General features: G+C 48.7%; 12 non-coding genes and 4 pseudogenes across 12 annotated transcripts; all 16 read right to left on the bottom strand.

Annotated features, from left to right (window-relative positions):
- Positions 1-276: 276 nt before the first annotated feature.
- LOC142500091 (U2 spliceosomal RNA) lies at positions 277-476 on the bottom strand. Its single transcript, XR_012802800.1, has one exon. It is a non-coding gene; the product is annotated as a U2 spliceosomal RNA (small nuclear RNA).
- Positions 477-4,124: 3,648 nt separating this feature from the next.
- Positions 4,125-4,326, bottom strand: LOC142500240 (U2 spliceosomal RNA; annotated as a pseudogene).
- Positions 4,327-7,411: 3,085 nt separating this feature from the next.
- Positions 7,412-7,602, bottom strand: LOC142500485 (U2 spliceosomal RNA). Its single transcript, XR_012803041.1, has one exon. It is a non-coding gene; the product is annotated as a U2 spliceosomal RNA (small nuclear RNA).
- Positions 7,603-8,425: 823 nt separating this feature from the next.
- Positions 8,426-8,616, bottom strand: LOC142500484 (U2 spliceosomal RNA). The gene has a single exon (XR_012803040.1). It is a non-coding gene; the product is annotated as a U2 spliceosomal RNA (small nuclear RNA).
- Positions 8,617-9,439: 823 nt separating this feature from the next.
- Positions 9,440-9,630, bottom strand: LOC142500483 (U2 spliceosomal RNA). The gene has a single exon (XR_012803039.1). It is a non-coding gene; the product is annotated as a U2 spliceosomal RNA (small nuclear RNA).
- An 823-nt stretch (positions 9,631-10,453) lies between these two features.
- Positions 10,454-10,644, bottom strand: LOC142500482 (U2 spliceosomal RNA). The gene has a single exon (XR_012803038.1). It is a non-coding gene; the product is annotated as a U2 spliceosomal RNA (small nuclear RNA).
- Positions 10,645-11,467: 823 nt separating this feature from the next.
- On the bottom strand, positions 11,468-11,658 carry LOC142500480 (U2 spliceosomal RNA). The gene has a single exon (XR_012803037.1). It is a non-coding gene; the product is annotated as a U2 spliceosomal RNA (small nuclear RNA).
- An 823-nt stretch (positions 11,659-12,481) lies between these two features.
- Positions 12,482-12,675, bottom strand: LOC142500747 (U2 spliceosomal RNA). Its single transcript, XR_012803270.1, has one exon. It is a non-coding gene; the product is annotated as a U2 spliceosomal RNA (small nuclear RNA).
- A 579-nt stretch (positions 12,676-13,254) lies between these two features.
- Positions 13,255-13,409, bottom strand: LOC142500342 (U2 spliceosomal RNA; annotated as a pseudogene).
- Positions 13,410-14,232: 823 nt separating this feature from the next.
- Positions 14,233-14,423, bottom strand: LOC142500479 (U2 spliceosomal RNA). The gene has a single exon (XR_012803036.1). It is a non-coding gene; the product is annotated as a U2 spliceosomal RNA (small nuclear RNA).
- Positions 14,424-15,246: 823 nt separating this feature from the next.
- On the bottom strand, positions 15,247-15,437 carry LOC142500478 (U2 spliceosomal RNA). The gene has a single exon (XR_012803035.1). It is a non-coding gene; the product is annotated as a U2 spliceosomal RNA (small nuclear RNA).
- An 823-nt stretch (positions 15,438-16,260) lies between these two features.
- LOC142500763 (U2 spliceosomal RNA) lies at positions 16,261-16,452 on the bottom strand. Its single transcript, XR_012803281.1, has one exon. It is a non-coding gene; the product is annotated as a U2 spliceosomal RNA (small nuclear RNA).
- Positions 16,453-19,230: 2,778 nt separating this feature from the next.
- On the bottom strand, positions 19,231-19,421 carry LOC142500477 (U2 spliceosomal RNA). Its single transcript, XR_012803034.1, has one exon. It is a non-coding gene; the product is annotated as a U2 spliceosomal RNA (small nuclear RNA).
- An 823-nt stretch (positions 19,422-20,244) lies between these two features.
- On the bottom strand, positions 20,245-20,460 carry LOC142500059 (U2 spliceosomal RNA; annotated as a pseudogene).
- A 3,289-nt stretch (positions 20,461-23,749) lies between these two features.
- On the bottom strand, positions 23,750-23,940 carry LOC142500476 (U2 spliceosomal RNA). Its single transcript, XR_012803033.1, has one exon. It is a non-coding gene; the product is annotated as a U2 spliceosomal RNA (small nuclear RNA).
- An 823-nt stretch (positions 23,941-24,763) lies between these two features.
- LOC142500824 (U2 spliceosomal RNA) lies at positions 24,764-24,936 on the bottom strand (annotated as a pseudogene).
- Between the last annotated feature and the right edge of the window lie 1,044 nt (positions 24,937-25,980).

Raw genomic sequence — 25,980 nt, 5'->3', positions numbered from 1 at the left:
CAACAGGAGTTTCTTAGGCATCTGCTCGTTCGGACTGAATTAGGCTAGGCAGCAGGCGGCACTCCTGCTCCATGCGAGGAGGAGCTGAAAAGAAAAGAAAGTAAGAAGCCACGCAAAAGAGCAAACAAGACACAGCAAAAAGAAGGAGGCTTTATTTTGTCGTCATTTCATCTTCTTCTTTCTTTGCAAAAGAAAGAGCCAAAAATGCATGTTTGTTTTTTTTCTGTCAGACAGTCATTTGTTTCTATTTTTTGATACAAGCCAAATATCCCCAAAGGGAAGTGCACCGGTCCTGGAGGTACTGCAATACCAGGTCAATGCGTGGAGTGGACAGAGCAAGCTCTTCTTCCATCTCCCTGTTCTAAAAATCCATTTAATATATGGTCCCCAGATAGGGGACGTATCAGATATTAAACTGATAAGAACAGATTTTTTTTTTTGTTTTCCATAAGTGTTTATTGGTTCATAAAAGAAACATACAGAGTTTTACTTTCCAAAGAAAAAAACAAACATCTATCATAATACAGGCAACTCTTGTATATATAAGCAATACATCCAATACCAATTAATATACATCAGTACTTTTCCAGGAACAACAAAACAACATTTTTCCATCCAAAAAAAATGTTAAAAAAACACCTTAGTTTTTTTATCATCCCAACACTCACTATATTTTCCTTACTTAAAAAACAGTCATTCCATTACTGCAAAAACCATCATTTTTTCCCGTTTTCCTTCACCAAACCTTTCTCTCCCCTCTATTTACAATACGTATTCTCTTCCTTCCTTCCCCCCTTCTTCCTTCGCTTTTACTTTTTTTGTCTGCTCTTTTTCCCTCTTTGTTCTAAATCCCTTTTCCCCTTTGTTTTCTTTTCCTCAAAAACCTCCTCACTTTCTTCCCTTTTCATTCTTAGTACTTCCTCTATTGCGATTAATCGCTGAAGTGGTGTATGATTATCTATGCAAACAACTCTCCACCAGAATTGCATATCTCCTACCTCTTCTTTTAGATCACCCATTTTCTCCTGAATCTCTTCTTCTAAAGTATTAGGCCCATATTCCTCTTCACTCTCCTCACCCTCTTGGCTTTCACACACCTTCCCACCAGAATCTCCTCCCCTGGAACTAGCTGGAGCAATCCCCCCCAACACCACCCCATCTTCTGAGGTTACCTTTCTTAGCTGTTGAGCACCTCCACTGACTTCAAATTCCGTGTCTAACCCCTTAACTTTACTCCCTGTAGGGTCTCCTTTTTTTATTTCTCCCTCCCCCCTATCTCCCTCAGATACTACTCCTCCCTCACTTTCGCTTCTACTTGTTCCTCCCACCTTCCGCTTTGGCATACCTGTTGTCTTTCCTCCTCCTATCTCCCTACTTAGGTGTCTCTCTTCCTCTTTTTGCACCCTTCCTTCACTTTCTGATGAGGAGACCGACCCCCAACCACTCCCACTACTCCTATCTATTGATGATGCTGCTCCCAGTGCATGGGACTCCGGAGCACTAGGATACCCCTCAAACTCACTGTGCTCTTTCTCCCTTCTATCTGACATGATACTCTCCGGGGTTTCTTCCACTACTGTTACCTCTGTAGGGCTCCCCAAATCTTGTACATTCTCCTCCTCCTCACTAACATCCTCCAGGTCTCCCCAGAGCTTTCTTTCCTCCTCTCTTATTTCCTCCTCTCCTTCGCTTGGGGCTGCTCTGCCCTCTTTTTTCTCCACCCACCGTATATGCTCTTTTTTCACTTCCTCATATTCTGTTTTAGTGATATTTCTCCTTTGAGACATTAGTTTGTCTAATCTCTGTATTATTTGCTGATCCGAACTCCCTCCATGTTGCTTCCTAAAAATTTTCATCCAAAACTCTACCTCTCCCACTGTCTTCTGAAACTCCTCCACTTTTTCTTGTAAAGCACTCCCCCCTCTCTTCACTACCCTCTCTACCTTCTCCCTAGGCCCCACTCTATCTTCTTCTCTTTGACTCTCCTTCACTTCCTGCTTACGCTTTTGAGGCTTCTTTTCCCCAACTGTGACCTCCATTCCCTCCTCTTGCTCTTCACCAAATTTCCCTTCTCCCCCCTGTGCGTCTTGTGCATCCATACTTCCAGCCCTACTTGGGTCATGCACCTTCTCTGACTCTATGTTCCCACCCCCCTCCAAAATCTGACCACAGTCTCCCCCCTCCCCCTTTCCCCCAACAAAGTTCCGAGCAATACAGTCCAACAATTGATCTTCTTCTTTTTTCTCCTGGGCATCTTTTTCTCGACTTGACATAAAGGTGCCTTCCTCTTTTGCTGCCTGGGCATAAGTTTTCTCCGGGCACTGTCTTGCCAAATGTCCTCTCTCTCCACAATAGTGGCACTTTTTTGGAACACTGCAGCTGTTTACAGTATGTCCCTCTTCCCCACAGTTCCGACACACTACTCCTGTTTTTGGGCATCCTTCTCTCGTATGTCCGTAACTGAAACAATGTCTACAGTATAAAGGCTGTCCTGGATAGTACAAAAATCCTCTATCTCCTTTAATATTAAAGATGGCAGGGGGGTGTGTCACCCCTCCTACGCACGACGTATCTCTCCTGAAGCGCACCCAATATCGTCTCTTTCCATTAAATATACCGTAATGGTTCTTTTGTTCTTCTCCTCCTTTTACCATCTCACAGTATCGTTTTAGAAACCACATAATATCTTCCCCCCTTGCATAAGGGTTGTACATATGCAGTACCAATGGTTTCTCCTCCATCATGAAACTAGGAATAACCTTAATTCCTCTCAGGATTGGGTCCTCGGCCCTCTCTTTACATCTTTCAAACAGGTTCCAAACATCTTCTTCCTGGAAGCAGGTCAGATCAAAAATCCCCTGCGCAGGGAAATCCTGTAGACAGAGGATCTTCTCCACATGTAGGCCAATCAGCTCACTCAGGACTTTCTCCACAATCCATCGTAGATCAACTCGGCTTCTCTCTGACTCCACAACCAGAAACCGGATGGAGTTTCTCATCCCCGCTTGGGCTGCCATGCTGATTCCTCTGCTTCTCCAAGCTCAGGTGCGGCACCCCAAAAGCAGCAGGGGACTTAAGCCGGTTAAGGCGATGTCCCCAGGCCAAGGTGCCGGCCCTTCACTTTCTCCGCTCTCCGCTCTCCGTTCTCGATCGCCCCTCGTCGCTCGAGATGGCGTGCCCCCCCAAAAGCAGCAAGGATCTTAAGCCCCCGAAGGGGCGATGATCCAGGGCCAAGGGGGCACAGTCTCAGCAAACCTCTCAACCTCGACACTTGGTCTTAGCCAAAAGGCCGAGAAGCGATAACCAGAAATGGGCCCCCGCCTGAGCGCCGCCCGACGGCCAGGGGCGCTACGCTTTAGGGAGAAGGGCAGAGGGAGCCGCTGGCTGCCCGCTCGCCTCCTCCCCCAGCAGGCCTGCCTCCAGTCCCTCCGCTCCTCCCGACACAGCCCCGGGGAGTCTATGCAGCAGCGGCGGCGACGACGACGACGGATGCAAAAGCCAAAGACTTTCTATGGAGTAAAGAAAAGCAGCCGCACACACTGCTGGGGGGCCCGCATGGCCAGCAAACAGCCAAAAAGGCACATGCTTCCAGTTCTTTTTCCGGCACCAGGCTTCGTCTGCTTATTTGCATAGGAACCGCCCACTTTTTCTCTGCTAGCCGACTCGTCCGGGCTGCCATGAAACTCAGGCAGCAAGCATGCAAGCAGCCAGTGGCTGGGCTTTTCAGTTCAGGTCATTTCAGCCAGCCAGCCATTGTGACAAGAAGCCAGCAAGTCAAGGCATTTGCTGCTTGCTGCTTGCTGCTTGCTGCTGCAGTGTTTGCTATGCAGGCTATTTGGATACAGCTTCAACAGGAGTTTCTTAGGCATCTGCTCGTTCGGACTGAATTAGGCTAGGCAGCAGGCGGCACTCCTGCTCCATGCGAGGAGGAGCTGAAAAGAAAAGAAAGTAAGAAGCCACGCAAAAGAGCAAACAAGACACAGCAAAAAGAAGGAGGCTTTATTTTGTCGTCATTTCATCTTCTTCTTTCTTTGCAAAAGAAAGAGCCAAAAATGCATGTTTGTTTTTTTTCTGTCAGACAGTCATTTGTTTCTATTTTTTGATACAAGCCAAATATCCCCAAAGGGAAGTGCACCGGTCCTGGAGGTACTGCAATACCAGGTCAATGCGTGGAGTGGACAGAGCAAGCTCTTCTTCCATCTCCCTGTTCTAAAAATCCATTTAATATATGGTCCCCAGATAGGGGACGTATCAGATATTAAACTGATAAGAACAGATTTTTTTTTTTTTTTTTTTTTTTTTTTTTTTTCCTTTCAAAAAAACCACCCACATTATTCATTACAACAAACTCTATTGCAATATTTTGCTAACATTCTTCTATTTCAAAAACCAAACCTATTTATACATTAATTCACTTTTCATGTGCACAATTTTACATTCTATTCCCTCAGATAACAAATCCTCCTACTTCTTTTTATCCTCTTGTTCATACTGTTTCCACTTAAACATTCCCATTTTCCTCTCTATATTTCAACACACTTCTTCAAAATACATTCTAATCAGACCTTCACATTTCTTCCTCCCCATTTACAATCCCCCCCCAACTCCAAAACTTCTTCCATCTCTTCCCCTGAGAAAACTCTCCCCTTTGCCTAACCTAATTACCATTTATACACTCGTATAATACTTTCTTAACATCTTTTTTCTACTACTAATCTGCTTTATAAAAAAAATGACAATATACATCCTCTATTGCATTTCTCAATTGCTTTTCACTACAAATATAAACCCATAACTCTGCCTGTCCTAATGCCTGCTGAAACACCTTTTCAATTCTTCCCCTTTTTTCCTCAAAAGGCACCCTTTCCCAATCTCCCTTACTCTCCTCATCCTCTTGGCTTCCACTGTATTCTACACTCTCTTCCTCCTCCACCAACACACTCTCTTCCTCCTTCACAGACACACTCTCCTCCTCCTCCACCGACACACTCTCTTCCTCCTCCTCCTCCACCGACACACTCTCTTCCTCTCCCACCTCATTCTCCTTCCCCCTTTCCTGCCCACCCTCCTCCCCATTCTCTTGTATACCATCCTCAGTCTCACTCTCTACCTCCTGCACACTGATAACTTCAACTTTTACATTTAAGTGCTTGTCCCCCAACTCTCCTTTCCCAGGAACACTCTCTGACGAAACCGGCGCTACACATGACTTTCCTAACCCCTCCTCCTTCACGCTTCCCTCTTCATTTCCCTTTCCATCCTCACTAACATACCCTCTATCCTGTCCATTACCCTCACACTCACTCTTACTTACACCTAACAGTTCTTCCACCTCTTCACTATTTTGCTGACTCTGTTCTTTCCTAGAAACTCTTTCTTGTCGTTTCAAACTTCCCTCCTCCTCCTCCTCCACACTGTCCTTCTCTCTTTCTCCCATATCTGTCTGTTCACACAAATCAAAACACATTTCAGAGTCACTCAATTGTTCATATGAACTCCCAAAAGTCTTTAGTATCTTCAACTCGGCTCTCTCAGGGCATTTCTTCGCCAAATGTCCGTATTCTCCACATAAATCACATCTTTTCTGGTCTGTACATTTAGCTGCAACATGTCCCTTCTTGCTACAATTGCGGCATATCAAACCATAAGGCTGTCCGGGGTAACACAGAACACCCCTATCTCTGCCAATGCAAAAGTTCGCCGGGGGGTGCATGACTCCCCCTACACACTTTGGGTCTGGCCTAAACCGGACCCAGAAACGTCTCTTCCCATTGAACATTCCAAAACAGTTCTTCAATTCACCACCATCTCTGACCATTAGACAGTATCGACTCAAAAAGCACCCAATGTCCTCCTTCTTCGCATATACATTGTACATCTGCACAATTACTGGTCTCTCCTCTTGCAAAAATCTGGGCAAAACTTCAATTCCCAGCATCCTCAGGTCACTTGCAACTGCCTTGCATCTCTCGAAAGCCGTCCAGCAGAACTCCTCCTCCGCAAAAGTCAGGTCAAAGACTCCCTGCTTTGGGAACTCCTGCAGACAATAAATTTCTCCATCATCCACACCAAGTAGCTTTCTCACGACCTCCTTCACGATATATCGTATGTCCACTCTGGCTCGCTTGGTCTCTTCCACCTGCAAACGAATGCAGTTCTTGGCATTTGCACCATCCGCCATCTTTATCCTCGTCTCCACAGGATCCGGTGCGTCGCCCCAATAGCTGCAGGAGGGTTAAGTCTTTTCAGGACGATCCCTCCAGGCCAAGGCGACGGCCCTTCACCATCTCTCTCTCTTCTCGTCCTCGTCCGCCAATCACGTCATTGGATCCGGAGCGGCACCCTTATAGCAGCAAGGGGGTTAAGTCTGTTAGGACGATCCCCCAAGGCCAAGGCGCCGGCCCTTCACCATCTCTCTCTCTCCTTGTCCGCTCCTGATCACCTCCCGCTGCCTGAGATGGCGCACCCCCCTAATAGCAGCATGAGTCTTAAGTCCCTTCCGGAACGATGACTCAAGGCCAAGGGGGTACAGTCTCAGCAACCTCTCAGCCCAGACACTTGATCTGAGCCAAAAGGCCGAGAAGCGATAACCAGAAATGGGCCCCCGCCTGAGCGCCGCCCGACGGCCAGGGGCGCTACGCTTTAGGGAGAAGGGCAGAGGGAGCCGCTGGCTGCCCGCTCGCCTCCTCCCCCAGCAGGCCTGCCTCCAGTCCCTCCGCTCCTCCCGACACAGCCCCGGGGAGTCTATGCAGCAGCGGCGGCGACGACGACGACGGATGCAAAAGCCAAAGACTTTCTATGGAGTAAAGAAAAGCAGCCGCACACACTGCTGGGGGGCCCGCATGGCCAGCAAACAGCCAAAAAGGCACATGCTTCCAGTTCTTTTTCCGGCACCAGGCTTCGTCTGCTTATTTGCATAGGAACCGCCCACTTTTTCTCTGCTAGCCGACTCGTCCGGGCTGCCATGAAACTCAGGCAGCAAGCATGCAAGCAGCCAGTGGCTGGGCTTTTCAGTTCAGGTCATTTCAGCCAGCCAGCCATTGTGACAAGAAGCCAGCAAGTCAAGGCATTTGCTGCTTGCTGCTTGCTGCTTGCTGCTGCAGTGTTTGCTATGCAGGCTATTTGGATACAGCTTCAACAGGAGTTTCTTAGGCATCTGCTCGTTCGGACTGAATTAGGCTAGGCAGCAGGCGGCACTCCTGCTCCATGCGAGGAGGAGCTGAAAAGAAAAGAAAGTAAGAAGCCACGCAAAAGAGCAAACAAGACACAGCAAAAAGAAGGAGGCTTTATTTTGTCGTCATTTCATCTTCTTCTTTCTTTGCAAAAGAAAGAGCCAAAAATGCATGTTTGTTTTTTTTCTGTCAGACAGTCATTTGTTTCTATTTTTTGATACAAGCCAAATATCCCCAAAGGGAAGTGCACCGGTCCTGGAGGTACTGCAATACCAGGTCAATGCGTGGAGTGGACAGAGCAAGCTCTTCTTCCATCTCCCTGTTCTAAAAATCCATTTAATATATGGTCCCCAGATAGGGGACGTATCAGATATTAAACTGATAAGAACAGATACTACACTTGATCTTAGCCAAAAGGCCGAGAAGCGATAACCAGAAATGGGCCCCCGCCTGAGCGCCGCCCGACGGCCAGGGGCGCTACGCTTTAGGGAGAAGGGCAGAGGGAGCCGCTGGCTGCCCGCTCGCCTCCTCCCCCAGCAGGCCTGCCTCCAGTCCCTCCGCTCCTCCCGACACAGCCCCGGGGAGTCTATGCAGCAGCGGCGGCGACGACGACGACGGATGCAAAAGCCAAAGACTTTCTATGGAGTAAAGAAAAGCAGCCGCACACACTGCTGGGGGGCCCGCATGGCCAGCAAACAGCCAAAAAGGCACATGCTTCCAGTTCTTTTTCCGGCACCAGGCTTCGTCTGCTTATTTGCATAGGAACCGCCCACTTTTTCTCTGCTAGCCGACTCGTCCGGGCTGCCATGAAACTCAGGCAGCAAGCATGCAAGCAGCCAGTGGCTGGGCTTTTCAGTTCAGGTCATTTCAGCCAGCCAGCCATTGTGACAAGAAGCCAGCAAGTCAAGGCATTTGCTGCTTGCTGCTTGCTGCTTGCTGCTGCAGTGTTTGCTATGCAGGCTATTTGGATACAGCTTCAACAGGAGTTTCTTAGGCATCTGCTCGTTCGGACTGAATTAGGCTAGGCAGCAGGCGGCACTCCTGCTCCATGCGAGGAGGAGCTGAAAAGAAAAGAAAGTAAGAAGCCACGCAAAAGAGCAAACAAGACACAGCAAAAAGAAGGAGGCTTTATTTTGTCGTCATTTCATCTTCTTCTTTCTTTGCAAAAGAAAGAGCCAAAAATGCATGTTTGTTTTTTTTCTGTCAGACAGTCATTTGTTTCTATTTTTTGATACAAGCCAAATATCCCCAAAGGGAAGTGCACCGGTCCTGGAGGTACTGCAATACCAGGTCAATGCGTGGAGTGGACAGAGCAAGCTCTTCTTCCATCTCCCTGTTCTAAAAATCCATTTAATATATGGTCCCCAGATAGGGGACGTATCAGATATTAAACTGATAAGAACAGATACTACACTTGATCTTAGCCAAAAGGCCGAGAAGCGATAACCAGAAATGGGCCCCCGCCTGAGCGCCGCCCGACGGCCAGGGGCGCTACGCTTTAGGGAGAAGGGCAGAGGGAGCCGCTGGCTGCCCGCTCGCCTCCTCCCCCAGCAGGCCTGCCTCCAGTCCCTCCGCTCCTCCCGACACAGCCCCGGGGAGTCTATGCAGCAGCGGCGGCGACGACGACGACGGATGCAAAAGCCAAAGACTTTCTATGGAGTAAAGAAAAGCAGCCGCACACACTGCTGGGGGGCCCGCATGGCCAGCAAACAGCCAAAAAGGCACATGCTTCCAGTTCTTTTTCCGGCACCAGGCTTCGTCTGCTTATTTGCATAGGAACCGCCCACTTTTTCTCTGCTAGCCGACTCGTCCGGGCTGCCATGAAACTCAGGCAGCAAGCATGCAAGCAGCCAGTGGCTGGGCTTTTCAGTTCAGGTCATTTCAGCCAGCCAGCCATTGTGACAAGAAGCCAGCAAGTCAAGGCATTTGCTGCTTGCTGCTTGCTGCTTGCTGCTGCAGTGTTTGCTATGCAGGCTATTTGGATACAGCTTCAACAGGAGTTTCTTAGGCATCTGCTCGTTCGGACTGAATTAGGCTAGGCAGCAGGCGGCACTCCTGCTCCATGCGAGGAGGAGCTGAAAAGAAAAGAAAGTAAGAAGCCACGCAAAAGAGCAAACAAGACACAGCAAAAAGAAGGAGGCTTTATTTTGTCGTCATTTCATCTTCTTCTTTCTTTGCAAAAGAAAGAGCCAAAAATGCATGTTTGTTTTTTTTCTGTCAGACAGTCATTTGTTTCTATTTTTTGATACAAGCCAAATATCCCCAAAGGGAAGTGCACCGGTCCTGGAGGTACTGCAATACCAGGTCAATGCGTGGAGTGGACAGAGCAAGCTCTTCTTCCATCTCCCTGTTCTAAAAATCCATTTAATATATGGTCCCCAGATAGGGGACGTATCAGATATTAAACTGATAAGAACAGATACTACACTTGATCTTAGCCAAAAGGCCGAGAAGCGATAACCAGAAATGGGCCCCCGCCTGAGCGCCGCCCGACGGCCAGGGGCGCTACGCTTTAGGGAGAAGGGCAGAGGGAGCCGCTGGCTGCCCGCTCGCCTCCTCCCCCAGCAGGCCTGCCTCCAGTCCCTCCGCTCCTCCCGACACAGCCCCGGGGAGTCTATGCAGCAGCGGCGGCGACGACGACGACGGATGCAAAAGCCAAAGACTTTCTATGGAGTAAAGAAAAGCAGCCGCACACACTGCTGGGGGGCCCGCATGGCCAGCAAACAGCCAAAAAGGCACATGCTTCCAGTTCTTTTTCCGGCACCAGGCTTCGTCTGCTTATTTGCATAGGAACCGCCCACTTTTTCTCTGCTAGCCGACTCGTCCGGGCTGCCATGAAACTCAGGCAGCAAGCATGCAAGCAGCCAGTGGCTGGGCTTTTCAGTTCAGGTCATTTCAGCCAGCCAGCCATTGTGACAAGAAGCCAGCAAGTCAAGGCATTTGCTGCTTGCTGCTTGCTGCTTGCTGCTGCAGTGTTTGCTATGCAGGCTATTTGGATACAGCTTCAACAGGAGTTTCTTAGGCATCTGCTCGTTCGGACTGAATTAGGCTAGGCAGCAGGCGGCACTCCTGCTCCATGCGAGGAGGAGCTGAAAAGAAAAGAAAGTAAGAAGCCACGCAAAAGAGCAAACAAGACACAGCAAAAAGAAGGAGGCTTTATTTTGTCGTCATTTCATCTTCTTCTTTCTTTGCAAAAGAAAGAGCCAAAAATGCATGTTTGTTTTTTTTCTGTCAGACAGTCATTTGTTTCTATTTTTTGATACAAGCCAAATATCCCCAAAGGGAAGTGCACCGGTCCTGGAGGTACTGCAATACCAGGTCAATGCGTGGAGTGGACAGAGCAAGCTCTTCTTCCATCTCCCTGTTCTAAAAATCCATTTAATATATGGTCCCCAGATAGGGGACGTATCAGATATTAAACTGATAAGAACAGATACTACACTTGATCTTAGCCAAAAGGCCGAGAAGCGATAACCAGAAATGGGCCCCCGCCTGAGCGCCGCCCGACGGCCAGGGGCGCTACGCTTTAGGGAGAAGGGCAGAGGGAGCCGCTGGCTGCCCGCTCGCCTCCTCCCCCAGCAGGCCTGCCTCCAGTCCCTCCGCTCCTCCCGACACAGCCCCGGGGAGTCTATGCAGCAGCGGCGGCGACGACGACGACGGATGCAAAAGCCAAAGACTTTCTATGGAGTAAAGAAAAGCAGCCGCACACACTGCTGGGGGGCCCGCATGGCCAGCAAACAGCCAAAAAGGCACATGCTTCCAGTTCTTTTTCCGGCACCAGGCTTCGTCTGCTTATTTGCATAGGAACCGCCCACTTTTTCTCTGCTAGCCGACTCGTCCGGGCTGCCATGAAACTCAGGCAGCAAGCATGCAAGCAGCCAGTGGCTGGGCTTTTCAGTTCAGGTCATTTCAGCCAGCCAGCCATTGTGACAAGAAGCCAGCAAGTCAAGGCATTTGCTGCTTGCTGCTTGCTGCTTGCTGCTGCAGTGTTTGCTATGCAGGCTATTTGGATACAGCTTCAACAGGAGTTTCTTAGGCATCTGCTCGTTCGGACTGAATTAGGCTAGGCAGCAGGCGGCACTCCTGCTCCATGCGAGGAGGAGCTGAAAAGAAAAGAAAGTAAGAAGCCACGCAAAAGAGCAAACAAGACACAGCAAAAAGAAGGAGGCTTTATTTTGTCGTCATTTCATCTTCTTCTTTCTTTGCAAAAGAAAGAGCCAAAAATGCATGTTTGTTTTTTTTCTGTCAGACAGTCATTTGTTTCTATTTTTTGATACAAGCCAAATATCCCCAAAGGGAAGTGCACCGGTCCTGGAGGTACTGCAATACCAGGTCAATGCGTGGAGTGGACAGAGCAAGCTCTTCTTCCATCTCCCTGTTCTAAAAATCCATTTAATATATGGTCCCCAGATAGGGGACGTATCAGATATTAAACTGATAAGAACAGATACTACACTTGATCTTAGCCAAAAGGCCGAGAAGCGATAACCAGAAATGGGCCCCCGCCTGAGCGCCGCCCGACGGCCAGGGGCGCTACGCTTTAGGGAGAAGGGCAGAGGGAGCCGCTGGCTGCCCGCTCGCCTCCTCCCCCAGCAGGCCTGCCTCCAGTCCCTCCGCTCCTCCCGACACAGCCCCGGGGAGTCTATGCAGCAGCGGCGGCGACGACGACGACGGATGCAAAAGCCAAAGACTTTCTATGGAGTAAAGAAAAGCAGCCGCACACACTGCTGGGGGGCCCGCATGGCCAGCAAACAGCCAAAAAGGCACATGCTTCCAGTTCTTTTTCCGGCACCAGGCTTCGTCTGCTTATTTGCATAGGAACCGCCCACTTTTTCTCTGCTAGCCGACTCGTCCGGGCTGCCATGAAACTCAGGCAGCAAGCATGCAAGCAGCCAGTGGCTGGGCTTTTCAGTTCAGGTCATTTCAGCCAGCCAGCCATTGTGACAAGAAGCCAGCAAGTCAAGGCATTTGCTGCTTGCTGCTTGCTGCTTGCTGCTGCAGTGTTTGCTATGCAGGCTATTTGGATACAGCTTCAACAGGAGTTTCTTAGGCATCTGCTCGTTCGGACTGAATTAGGCTAGGCAGCAGGCGGCACTCCTGCTCCATGCGAGGAGGAGCTGAAAAGAAAAGAAAGTAAGAAGCCACGCAAAAGAGCAAACAAGACACAGCAAAAAGAAGGAGGCTTTATTTTGTCGTCATTTCATCTTCTTCTTTCTTTGCAAAAGAAAGAGCCAAAAATGCATGTTTGTTTTTTTTCTGTCAGACAGTCATTTGTTTCTATTTTTTGATACAAGCCAAATATCCCCAAAGGGAAGTGCACCGGTCCTGGAGGTACTGCAATACCAGGTCAATGCGTGGAGTGGACAGAGCAAGCTCTTCTTCCATCTCCCTGTTCTAAAAATCCATTTAATATATGGTCCCCAGATAGGGGACGTATCAGATATTAAACTGATAAGAACAGATCCTCTTTTCTTTTTTGTAGCCCGGGTGGTGAAAAAGTGATTCCACCTCAAAAACCGTGCTCGTGGTCCAGTGAGACCAGGTGCGCTCCACATGTGACAGTCTTCTCCGAAGAGTAGGCTAGTCCGGTTCCATGACGTCTTCCTCCGGAGAGTCCGACGTCCTTCTCGTTCCCTCCTAGTGCAGCTGCGCCGCAGGAGGGTCCAAGTCTTTAGGGTTTTCAGCGTACGCCTACTAACCCACCGTAGTCTTTTCCCGAAGGAGGGGTGACCACCGACCAGCACTTAGTCTTCTCGCTCTCCGAAGAAAGAAGGGTGACTATAACCCGACACCAACAAACAAAAAGAGTTCATAGTGCAAGTGCTCCTGTGCGCTGTGTGATGCAGTGCAGGAAGTGCTCTGACAGACGACACAAAAAAGTGTGCACGAGTGCACGCCCAGCCCTTTGCAAGGCCAGGCGGGTGAAAAAAATATTGGCTTGTCCCCTCAGCGGAAGGCAATAAGGGGGGCCAAAGTGCGGGAAAAATAGGGGACGGTGCAATAAAATCAGTGCAGATCAAGTGCTCGTAAGTGGTGGCCGGACGCCCAAAACGACCAACCACAGTGCAGCAAGTGATACTCCACCAGGTTTTCCACGCCTGGTGGTGCAAGATTAAAAAGCCCGGGCTACTTTGCATCCGCCCTCTCAGCCCATGACCAGACCAAGTGATGCAACTAGGGCCATCCTTCACAGGACAGACCCTACACTTGATCTTAGCCAAAAGGCCGAGAAGCGATAACCAGAAATGGGCCCCCGCCTGAGCGCCGCCCGACGGCCAGGGGCGCTACGCTTTAGGGAGAAGGGCAGAGGGAGCCGCTGGCTGCCCGCTCGCCTCCTCCCCCAGCAGGCCTGCCTCCAGTCCCTCCGCTCCTCCCGACACAGCCCCGGGGAGTCTATGCAGCAGCGGCGGCGACGACGACGACGGATGCAAAAGCCAAAGACTTTCTATGGAGTAAAGAAAAGCAGCCGCACACACTGCTGGGGGGCCTGCATGGCCAGCAAACAGCCAAAAAGGCACATGCTTCCAGTTCTTTTTCCGGCACCAGGCTTCGTCTGCTTATTTGCATAGGAACCGCCCACTTTTTCTCTGCTAGCCGACTCGTCCGGGCTGCCATGAAACTCAGGCAGCAAGCATGCAAGCAGCCAGTGGCTGGGCTTTTCAGTTCAGGTCATTTCAGCCAGCCAGCCATTGTGACAAGAAGCCAGCAAGTCAAGGCATTTGCTGCTTGCTGCTTGCTGCTTGCTGCTGCAGTGTTTGCTATGCAGGCTATTTGGATACAGCTTCAACAGGAGTTTCTTAGGCATCTGCTCGTTCGGACTGAATTAGGCTAGGCAGCAGGCGGCACTCCTGCTCCATGCGAGGAGGAGCTGAAAAGAAAAGAAAGTAAGAAGCCACGCAAAAGAGCAAACAAGACACAGCAAAAAGAAGGAGGCTTTATTTTGTCGTCATTTCATCTTCTTCTTTCTTTGCAAAAGAAAGAGCCAAAAATGCATGTTTGTTTTTTTTCTGTCAGACAGTCATTTGTTTCTATTTTTTGATACAAGCCAAATATCCCCAAAGGGAAGTGCACCGGTCCTGGAGGTACTGCAATACCAGGTCAATGCGTGGAGTGGACAGAGCAAGCTCTTCTTCCATCTCCCTGTTCTAAAAATCCATTTAATATATGGTCCCCAGATAGGGGACGTATCAGATATTAAACTGATAAGAACAGATACTACACTTGATCTTAGCCAAAAGGCCGAGAAGCGATAACCAGAAATGGGCCCCCGCCTGAGCGCCGCCCGACGGCCAGGGGCGCTACGCTTTAGGGAGAAGGGCAGAGGGAGCCGCTGGCTGCCCGCTCGCCTCCTCCCCCAGCAGGCCTGCCTCCAGTCCCTCCGCTCCTCCCGACACAGCCCCGGGGAGTCTATGCAGCAGCGGCGGCGACGACGACGACGGATGCAAAAGCCAAAGACTTTCTATGGAGTAAAGAAAAGCAGCCGCACACACTGCTGGGGGGCCCGCATGGCCAGCAAACAGCCAAAAAGGCACATGCTTCCAGTTCTTTTTCCGGCACCAGGCTTCGTCTGCTTATTTGCATAGGAACCGCCCACTTTTTCTCTGCTAGCCGACTCGTCCGGGCTGCCATGAAACTCAGGCAGCAAGCATGCAAGCAGCCAGTGGCTGGGCTTTTCAGTTCAGGTCATTTCAGCCAGCCAGCCATTGTGACAAGAAGCCAGCAAGTCAAGGCATTTGCTGCTTGCTGCTTGCTGCTTGCTGCTGCAGTGTTTGCTATGCAGGCTATTTGGATACAGCTTCAACAGGAGTTTCTTAGGCATCTGCTCGTTCGGACTGAATTAGGCTAGGCAGCAGGCGGCACTCCTGCTCCATGCGAGGAGGAGCTGAAAAGAAAAGAAAGTAAGAAGCCACGCAAAAGAGCAAACAAGACACAGCAAAAAGAAGGAGGCTTTATTTTGTCGTCATTTCATCTTCTTCTTTCTTTGCAAAAGAAAGAGCCAAAAATGCATGTTTGTTTTTTTTCTGTCAGACAGTCATTTGTTTCTATTTTTTGATACAAGCCAAATATCCCCAAAGGGAAGTGCACCGGTCCTGGAGGTACTGCAATACCAGGTCAATGCGTGGAGTGGACAGAGCAAGCTCTTCTTCCATCTCCCTGTTCTAAAAATCCATTTAATATATGGTCCCCAGATAGGGGACGTATCAGATATTAAACTGATAAGAACAGATACTACACTTGATCTTAGCCAAAAGGCCGAGAAGCGATAACCAGAAATGGGCCCCCGCCTGAGCGCCGCCCGACGGCCAGGGGCGCTACGCTTTAGGGAGAAGGGCAGAGGGAGCCGCTGGCTGCCCGCTCGCCTCCTCCCCCAGCAGGCCTGCCTCCAGTCCCTCCGCTCCTCCCGACACAGCCCCGGGGAGTCTATGCAGCAGCGGCGGCGACGACGACGACGGATGCAAAAGCCAAAGACTTTCTATGGAGTAAAGAAAAGCAGCCGCACACACTGCTGGGGGGCCCGCATGGCCAGCAAACAGCCAAAAAGGCACATGCTTCCAGTTCTTTTTCCGGCACCAGGCTTCGTCTGCTTATTTGCATAGGAACCGCCCACTTTTTCTCTGCTAGCCGACTCGTCCGGGCTGCCATGAAACTCAGGCAGCAAGCATGCAAGCAGCCAGTGGCTGGGCTTTTCAGTTCAGGTCATTTCAGCCAGCCAGCCATTGTGACAAGAAGCCAGCAAGTCAAGGCATTTGCTGCTTGCTGCTTGCTGCTTGCTGCTGCAGTGTTTGCTATGCAGGCTATTTGGATACAGCTTCAACAGGAGTTTCTTAGGCATCTGCTCGTTCGGACTGAATTAGGCTAGGCAGCAGGCGGCACTCCTGCTCCATGCGAGGAGGAGCTGAAAAGAAAAGAAAGTAAGAAGCCACGCAAAAGAGCAAACAAGACACAGCAAAAAGAAGGAGGCTTTATTTTGTCGTCATTTCATCTTCTTCTTTCTTTGCAAAAGAAAGAGCCAAAAATGCATGTTTGTTTTTTTTCTGTCAGACAGTCATTTGTTTCTATTTTTTGATACAAGCCAAATATCCCCAAAGGGAAGTGCACCGGTCCTGGAGGTACTGCAATACCAGGTCAATGCGTGGAGTGGACAGAGCAAGCTCTTCTTCCATCTCCCTGTTCTAAAAATCCATTTAATATATGGTCCCCAGATAGGGGACGTATCAGATATTAAACTGATAAGAACAGATTTTTTTGTTTTATTTGTGTTTATTAACACATATGTAATTTAACAACATTGGGTGTTTTTCCAACAACATTAGCATTTTTCTTTTCACATTATAGTAATTTTTTCAATACAGAAAATACATTTCATACAAAAAAAACTTTACACTTTTCCGAAAATACTTTCATAATTCCTAATACAAAAAATTATCTCTCCTGTTTATCCCTTTCAAAAATTGCTCTTTTGTTTTCCTTCATCTTCAAAAATTCCTTTTCTGTTCTCTTCCTTTTATACGTCAATACAGATTCTAAAGCAGCTATTACTGCTTCGGCCGACGCTGTTGGATGGCTCTGCTTAATACAGTCTAGCCAAAATTCTGACTCCCCTACTTTCTCTTCAACCTCCTCTTTTTTCTTTCTTAAATCTCTTTCCCTTGGAGTTTCTTCTTTCATCTTCCCTTCCGAAACACTAGTTTTTTTTCCCTCAAACTCCTCTTTTCTCTCCTCTAGACTTCTTTCTTTACTCTCACCCAAACAAACACTCCCATTTTTACTTCCCAAAGAGGGAGCCTTTGTCTCTATCGCTTCCATCTTACTAGAACTTCCTTCCTCACTTTCACTCCTGCTTAAAACTTTTTTTTTCCTTACTGCCACTTCACACAATACTTTTTCTTCTTCCTTTCCCAAAGATTCCACCACTTTGTCACTGAGCAAATCCTCAAACTCCTCTATTCTAACATTCCCATAGTCTTCTCTTACCCCCAAATCCTCACTGTCTATACTCACATTCCCTAAAACAACCCCTCCATCAACACTGACAACACTCCCTTTTCCCTCAAAGAATTCCTTCTCCACTACCTCCTCTGTTCTATTCTCACTTTTTATTTTTTTATTTTTACACTCTTGACTTATCTTAACACAGTTTTTCCCTGCTTTCAGAAACATCTCTTTGTTTTTTCCCAAACAATTACGAGCAAAATGCCCTGGCTTTCCACAAAAGTCACATTTTTTAAATTCATCACAATTCGCAGCTATGTGTCCTCCTCTTCCACAATTGCGGCAAATCTTCCCAGCGGGCTGTCCTGAATAACTCAGGGTTCCCTGATCTCTGCCAATACAGAAACTTGTCGGGGGGTACATCACTCCTCCCACATGCTCAGGGTCAGTCCTAAAACGAACCCAGAAAAGTCTTTTCCCATTATATAGTCCATACGCATTTTTCAGTTGCGTTCCTCCTTTGACCGTTACACAAAAACGAGCCAAAAATCTTTCAATGTCCTCCTTCTTCGAAAAGACGTTAAACATTTGTACAGTTACCGCTCTTTCCACTTGCAGGAATCTGGGTATCACCCGGATTCCTCTCATCCGATGGTCTCCCAAATTCATCTCACAACTCTCGAAGATTTTTCGGCAAATCTCCTCCTCTATGCAGGTCAGATCAAAAATGCCCAATCTCCGGAACTCCTGCAGACAATAGATCTCTTCGAATTCCACTCCAAGCAGATCACGCAAAACTTCCTCCACGATAACGTCCACATCAACACTGGCCCGTCTGGTCTCATCAACCTGAAAACGGATGCAGTTCCTCTCGTTCGCTCTGTCCGCCATTCTCGTCCTTGGCTCAACAAGATCCAGGTGCGGCGCCCTAATAGCAGCAAGGGGGTTAAGTCTGTTAAGACGATCCCCCAAGGCCAAAGCGCCGGCCCTTCACCATCTCGCTCTCTCAGTCTCCGTCTCACTTGTCCGCCATCCGTCAATCCGACCGTCAGGATCAGGTGCGGCACCCCAACAGCAGCAAGAGGGTTTAGTTCCTGGGGAACGATCCCTCAAGGCCAAGGCGCCGGCCCCTCTCCTTCTCTCTCTCCTGATCGCCTCCCGTGCTCGAGTTAGCGTGACTCCCTCATAGCAGCATGGGTCTTAAGCTCCCCAGGAAGCGATGACCCAAGGCCAAGGAGTCACAGACTCAGCGCAACCTCTCAGCCCAGACACTTGATCTGAGCCAAAAGGCCGAGAAGCGATAACCAGAAATGGGCCCCCGCCTGAGCGCCGCCCGACGGCCAGGGGCGCTACGCTTTAGGGAGAAGGGCAGAGGGAGCCGCTGGCTGCCCGCTCGCCTCCTCCCCCAGCAGGCCTGCCTCCAGTCCCTCCGCTCCTCCCGACACAGCCCCGGGGAGTCTATGCAGCAGCGGCGGCGACGACGACGACGGATGCAAAAGCCAAAGACTTTCTATGGAGTAAAGAAAAGCAGCCGCACACACTGCTGGGGGGCCCGCATGGCCAGCAAACAGCCAAAAAGGCACATGCTTCCAGTTCTTTTTCCGGCACCAGGCTTCGTCTGCTTATTTGCATAGGAACCGCCCACTTTTTCTCTGCTAGCCGACTCGTCCGGGCTGCCATGAAACTCAGGCAGCAAGCATGCAAGCAGCCAGTGGCTGGGCTTTTCAGTTCAGGTCATTTCAGCCAGCCAGCCATTGTGACAAGAAGCCAGCAAGTCAAGGCATTTGCTGCTTGCTGCTTGCTGCTTGCTGCTGCAGTGTTTGCTATGCAGGCTATTTGGATACAGCTTCAACAGGAGTTTCTTAGGCATCTGCTCGTTCGGACTGAATTAGGCTAGGCAGCAGGCGGCACTCCTGCTCCATGCGAGGAGGAGCTGAAAAGAAAAGAAAGTAAGAAGCCACGCAAAAGAGCAAACAAGACACAGCAAAAAGAAGGAGGCTTTATTTTGTCGTCATTTCATCTTCTTCTTTCTTTGCAAAAGAAAGAGCCAAAAATGCATGTTTGTTTTTTTTCTGTCAGACAGTCATTTGTTTCTATTTTTTGATACAAGCCAAATATCCCCAAAGGGAAGTGCACCGGTCCTGGAGGTACTGCAATACCAGGTCAATGCGTGGAGTGGACAGAGCAAGCTCTTCTTCCATCTCCCTGTTCTAAAAATCCATTTAATATATGGTCCCCAGATAGGGGACGTATCAGATATTAAACTGATAAGAACAGATACTACACTTGATCTTAGCCAAAAGGCCGAGAAGCGATAACCAGAAATGGGCCCCCGCCTGAGCGCCGCCCGACGGCCAGGGGCGCTACGCTTTAGGGAGAAGGGCAGAGGGAGCCGCTGGCTGCCCGCTCGCCTCCTCCCCCAGCAGGCCTGCCTCCAGTCCCTCCGCTCCTCCCGACACAGCCCCGGGGAGTCTATGCAGCAGCGGCGGCGACGACGACGACGGATGCAAAAGCCAAAGACTTTCTATGGAGTAAAGAAAAGCAGCCGCACACACTGCTGGGGGGCCCGCATGGCCAGCAAACAGCCAAAAAGGCACATGCTTCCAGTTCTTTTTCCGGCACCAGGCTTCGTCTGCTTATTTGCATAGGAACCGCCCACTTTTTCTCTGCTAGCCGACTCGTCCGGGCTGCCATGAAACTCAGGCAGCAAGCATGCAAGCAGCCAGTGGCTGGGCTTTTCAGTTCAGGTCATTTCAGCCAGCCAGCCATTGTGACAAGAAGCCAGCAAGTCAAGGCATTTGCTGCTTGCTGCTTGCTGCTTGCTGCTGCAGTGTTTGCTATGCAGGCTATTTGGATACAGCTTCAACAGGAGTTTCTTAGGCATCTGCTCGTTCGGACTGAATTAGGCTAGGCAGCAGGCGGCACTCCTGCTCCATGCGAGGAGGAGCTGAAAAGAAAAGAAAGTAAGAAGCCACGCAAAAGAGCAAACAAGACACAGCAAAAAGAAGGAGGCTTTATTTTGTCGTCATTTCATCTTCTTCTTTCTTTGCAAAAGAAAGAGCCAAAAATGCATGTTTGTTTTTTTTCTGTCAGACAGTCATTTGTTTCTATTTTTTGATACAAGCCAAATATCCCCAAAGGGAAGTGCACCGGTCCTGGAGGTACTGCAATACCAGGTCAATGCGTGGAGTGGACAGAGCAAGCTCTTCTTCCATCTCCCTGTTCTAAAAATCCATTTAATATATGGTCCCCAGATAGGGGACGTATCAGATATTAAACTGATAAGAACAGATTTGTTTTTAAATGTTTATTCACATTTCACATATTTACAATCAGCAAATAATAAAATAAAAATACTTTTCAATCAACCTAAATTTACAAGCGTAAACCTAACGCCACATATTTACAATCATTACATAAGGTCCTTTCAAAAAATAAATAAAAAAATAAACAAATATTAATCCATCAAAAGAAAATCTGTAAAGGAAGAAACTTCCCCTTTATACATAACACCACATAATTTAATTTTACTTTAAACACATCCTTTCTGTTCAAGATTCAATTCCACTAAACCTTAGTTTCTTCATGAACCAAAACACTCTTTATTCTGGATAAAGGACCCATGGTTTTGGCCCTAGTCTCTCTAACAGATCCCTAGTTATCCTTTTCGAATTCTCACTCTCAGGTTCCGTTCTTCCCGCTGCTAAAAAAATACGATCATAATACGCATTAACATTATCATTAAATTCTTTTTTTTGCTTTGGGGTTAATTCAACTTTCTTCTCCTCAGTTTTTTCCCCTTCCTTTCTATGTGGACTACCATCCGTTGCTTTTCTGGACCTGTCTGGGGCTACCTTCCCCAAGACCACCTTGTTTTTTGAGGTTTCCCCAGTCTCTATTGCTTTTATCTTACAGGTGCTTCCTTCCTCCCTTCTCCCTTCCTCTCCCCCGCTTTCTCCCACCGATAGAATTCCTCCCTCACTTTCACTTCTACTTGTTCCTCCCACCTTCCGTGTTGGCATCTCTGTTATCTTCCCCCTTTCTATCTCCTTGCTTGGGTGTCTCTTTTCCTCTTTCTGCCCCCCTCCTCTTTCACTTTCTGACGAGGAGACCGACCCCCAATCACTCCCACTACTCCTAGCTGCTTCCAATGTTTTAGTTTCTAGAACTCTAGAATACCCCTCAAAATCACTGTGCTCTTTTTCCCTTGACATAATACTTTCCGGGGTCTCTTCCACCACTTTATCTTGTACTTCCTCCTCCTCGCTAACATCCTCCAGATCTCCGAAAAACTCCCTTTCCTCCTCTCTTTCCTTAAGGACTGCTCTGCCCTCTTTCACCTCCACCAAAAGTATATTCTCTTTTTTCATTTCCTCATATTCCTCTTTTGTGATGTTTTCCCTTTGATGCATTACTTCGTCTAATCTCTTAATAATTTGCATATCTGTACTTCCTCTATGTTGCTTCCTAAAAACTCCTACCCAGAAATCTACCTCTCCTACTGCCCTCTGGAACTCTTCTATTTTTTCATCTAAAGCACTCCTACTTGGTACTTCTCCTATCTGCTCCCTCCCTATCTTCACAACCCTCTCTACTTTCTCTCTAGGCCCCTCCCTCTTCTCTCCCCCTTGGCTCTCCTTCCCTTCCATGCTGTCTGCTTCCTGTTTACGTTTTTGGGGCTTCTTTTCCTCCACTGTCACCTCCATTCCCTCCTCCTGTTCTTCACAAGGCTTCCCCTCCCCCCCCTGTGCATCATGAAGTTCCATACTTTCCCCCCCGTTTGGGGCAGGCGTACTCACAGACCCTGCTTTCCCACCCTTATCCACAGCCTGATCAAAGTCTCCCCCTTCCTTCTTTTCCCCACCAAAACTTTGAGCCACAGAGTCTTTACCAAAGTCTTTTACAGTCTCTTGAGCCTCCTCTTCTCTGCTGACTCTTGCCATATGGGCATAAGTTCTTTTCGGACATTGCCGAGCCAAATGCCCCCTCACACCACAAATATCACATTTCTTAGGCACCGTACACGTGGCGGCGCCATGCCCCTCCTCCCCACAATTCCGGCACACCATTTCTTTCTTCTCACACCTTTCTTTGGTATGCCCAAACAAATGGCACTTCCTGCAAAACAGGGGTTGTCCAGGATAGTTCAAAAAACCCCTGTTGCCACCAATGCTGAAACTGGCTGGGGGGTGCATCACTCCCCCTATACGTCCCGTATCCTCTTTAAAGCGTACCAGGAAACGTCTTTTGCCATTAAAAGTTCCGTAGAAATTCTTCACTTCCTCACCCCCTTTAACCATCGTGCAGTATCTTTTCAAAAAATCCGCTATGTCCTCCTTCTGCACAAAGGGATTGAACATATGGACCGTGACTGGCTTCTCTCCCAGCGTGAAACAAGGGATAACCTTGATCCCCACCATTGCTGAATCTTTTTCCTTCTCTCTGCTCCTTTCATACGCGTTCCAGCAATCGGCTTCTGATCTGAACGTCACATCAAAAATCCCTTGGTTCGGGAAATCCTGTAGGCAGTACACGTCTCTGATGTCCATCTTCCATAAATCCGTCAACACCATCTCCACGATGTACTTCAGGCGAATTCGGTCTCGCTCGGCCTCCTCGACTAGGAGCCGGATCGTATTCCTTACAGCCATCCATGCTGCCATCGTCCTTCTTTGGTCAGCTCTGGTGCGGCACCCCTATAGCAGCATGCAGCTTTAGCTCTTTCGAGCGATGCTGCAAGGCCGAGGTGCCGGACCGTCGCCTTCCCGTTGGACCTCCTGACCCAGACACAATGATCTGAGCCAAAAGGCCGAGAAGCGATAACCAGAAATGGGCCCCCGCCTGAGCGCCGCCCGACGGCCAGGGGCGCTACGCTTTAGGGAGAAGGGCAGAGGGAGCCGCTGGCTGCCCGCTCGCCTCCTCCCCCAGCAGGCCTGCCTCCAGTCCCTCCGCTCCTCCCGACACAGCCCCGGGGAGTCTATGCAGCAGCGGCGGCGACGACGACGACGGATGCAAAAGCCAAAGACTTTCTATGGAGTAAAGAAAAGCAGCCGCACACACTGCTGGGGGGCCCGCATGGCCAGCAAACAGCCAAAAAGGCACATGCTTCCAGTTCTTTTTCCGGCACCAGGCTTCGTCTGCTTATTTGCATAGGAACCGCCCACTTTTTCTCTGCTAGCCGACTCGTCCGGGCTGCCATGAAACTCAGGCAGCAAGCATGCAAGCAGCCAGTGGCTGGGCTTTTCAGTTCAGGTCATTTCAGCCAGCCAGCCATTGTGACAAGAAGCCAGCAAGTCAAGGCATTTGCTGCTTGCTGCTTGCTGCTTGCTGCTGCAGTGTTTGCTATGCAGGCTATTTGGATACAGCTTCAACAGGAGTTTCTTAGGCATCTGCTCGTTCGGACTGAATTAGGCTAGGCAGCAGGCGGCACTCCTGCTCCATGCGAGGAGGAGCTGAAAAGAAAAGAAAGTAAGAAGCCACGCAAAAGAGCAAACAAGACACAGCAAAAAGAAGGAGGCTTTATTTTGTCGTCATTTCATCTTCTTCTTTCTTTGCAAAAGAAAGAGCCAAAAATGCATGTTTGTTTTTTTTCTGTCAGACAGTCATTTGTTTCTATTTTTTGATACAAGCCAAATATCCCCAAAGGGAAGTGCACCGGTCCTGGAGGTACTGCAATACCAGGTCAATGCGTGGAGTGGACAGAGCAAGCTCTTCTTCCATCTCCCTGTTCTAAAAATCCATTTAATATATGGTCCCCAGATAGGGGACGTATCAGATATTAAACTGATAAGAACAGATACTACACTTGATCTTAGCCAAAAGGCCGAGAAGCGATAACCAGAAATGGGCCCCCGCCTGAGCGCCGCCCGACGGCCAGGGGCGCTACGCTTTAGGGAGAAGGGCAGAGGGAGCCGCTGGCTGCCCGCTCGCCTCCTCCCCCAGCAGGCCTGCCTCCAGTCCCTCCGCTCCTCCCGACACAGCCCCGGGGAGTCTATGCAGCAGCGGCGGCGACGACGACGACGGATGCAAAAGCCAAAGACTTTCTATGGAGTAAAGAAAAGCAGCCGCACACACTGCTGGGGGGCCCGCATGGCCAGCAAACAGCCAAAAAGGCACATGCTTCCAGTTCTTTTTCCGGCACCAGGCTTCGTCTGCTTATTTGCATAGGAACCGCCCACTTTTTCTCTGCTAGCCGACTCGTCCGGGCTGCCATGAAACTCAGGCAGCAAGCATGCAAGCAGCCAGTGGCTGGGCTTTTCAGTTCAGGTCATTTCAGCCAGCCAGCCATTGTGACAAGAAGCCAGCAAGTCAAGGCATTTGCTGCTTGCTGCTTGCTGCTTGCTGCTGCAGTGTTTGCTATGCAGGCTATTTGGATACAGCTTCAACAGGAGTTTCTTAGGCATCTGCTCGTTCGGACTGAATTAGGCTAGGCAGCAGGCGGCACTCCTGCTCCATGCGAGGAGGAGCTGAAAAGAAAAGAAAGTAAGAAGCCACGCAAAAGAGCAAACAAGACACAGCAAAAAGAAGGAGGCTTTATTTTGTCGTCATTTCATCTTCTTCTTTCTTTGCAAAAGAAAGAGCCAAAAATGCATGTTTGTTTTTTTTCTGTCAGACAGTCATTTGTTTCTATTTTTTGATACAAGCCAAATATCCCCAAAGGGAAGTGCACCGGTCCTGGAGGTACTGCAATACCAGGTCAATGCGTGGAGTGGACAGAGCAAGCTCTTCTTCCATCTCCCTGTTCTAAAAATCCATTTAATATATGGTCCCCAGATAGGGGACGTATCAGATATTAAACTGATAAGAACAGATTTTTTGTTTTTCAAAGTATTTTATTGTTCCAAGATCAAAAATATACAATGTTTTACATTTTCAGAAAATAATAACAAAAACACGTCTATCATAAAAAACATCTCTAGTATATTCCAACAATAAACATTCCATATTCCTCAAAACCCCCCTATACAAAAAAACTCTCCACTACTTATATCCACCATACTTATATATTGTTCTTGCAATAATAATATTAGCGTATTTTCTTTGGACACCTTCAAAATACATTCCAAATTCTTGGTTGGAAGACTGTGCCCTTCTAACTATTACTTTTTCTAGGCAATCCATCTGCTGTTCTGTGGTTAGTCCCCTATGTTCTTCTCGCACCACTGAAAGCCAGAAAGCGTTATTTCCTACTTTCTCCTCAACTTCCTGCATTTTTTTGCCTAAGGCTTTTTCCCTTGGCGACTCTCCTGGAGAGTGCTTCGGGGTCAATGTTTTATCCTTCCCCTTACTCTCACTTCCGCTTATTCCACTTCCTTGTCTTTGTACTTTGATTCCTTGCCCTTTCTGCTCTTGATCCTTTCCCCAATTTTTTTTGGTTGGTGAGCTATCACTCCCACTTTCTACCACTTTCAATTTTCTCGGTGTTACCTTTTCCCACTTTTGGTCTGCTGTTCCTTCCTGTTCTGTTCTACGCTTCAACATTCTTTTTTCTGCCGAAGACAACTCCATTGCCTCTTCCTGCGTCTCCTGACTTTTTTCCTTTTCTACCTCCAAGCCAACTAATTTTTTTTCCCCTGGGGTGGGGCGCTCCCAAAAAAAGCCCCCAACTATTTTAAACCCCAACTCTCTTGGGGTCCCCTTTTCCTCCCTTTTCTCTCTTTCCCATTCTTCTTCCTCCACCCTCCATTCCTCTTTCACTAACTCATAATCCTCTTTTGTCATTTCCTTCCTTAATGCTATGATTTTGGCTAGCTGTTCCCCAATCCTTTTATTACTTATCCCTTCTTTTGCTTTCCTCATGATCCTAACCCAGAAAACCCCATCTCCTACTTCTTTTTGAAATTCCTCAAATTTTCTTTTAAAGGCTTCCGTACCT

The sequence above is a fragment of the Ascaphus truei genome, chromosome 7 (assembly GCF_040206685.1).
Source record: "Ascaphus truei isolate aAscTru1 chromosome 7, aAscTru1.hap1, whole genome shotgun sequence".
In the NCBI taxonomy this organism is placed as follows: Eukaryota; Metazoa; Chordata; class Amphibia; order Anura; family Ascaphidae; genus Ascaphus; species Ascaphus truei.
Note: the sequence above shows the minus strand (reverse complement) of the source record. Positions and strands in the feature narration are given on the sequence as shown.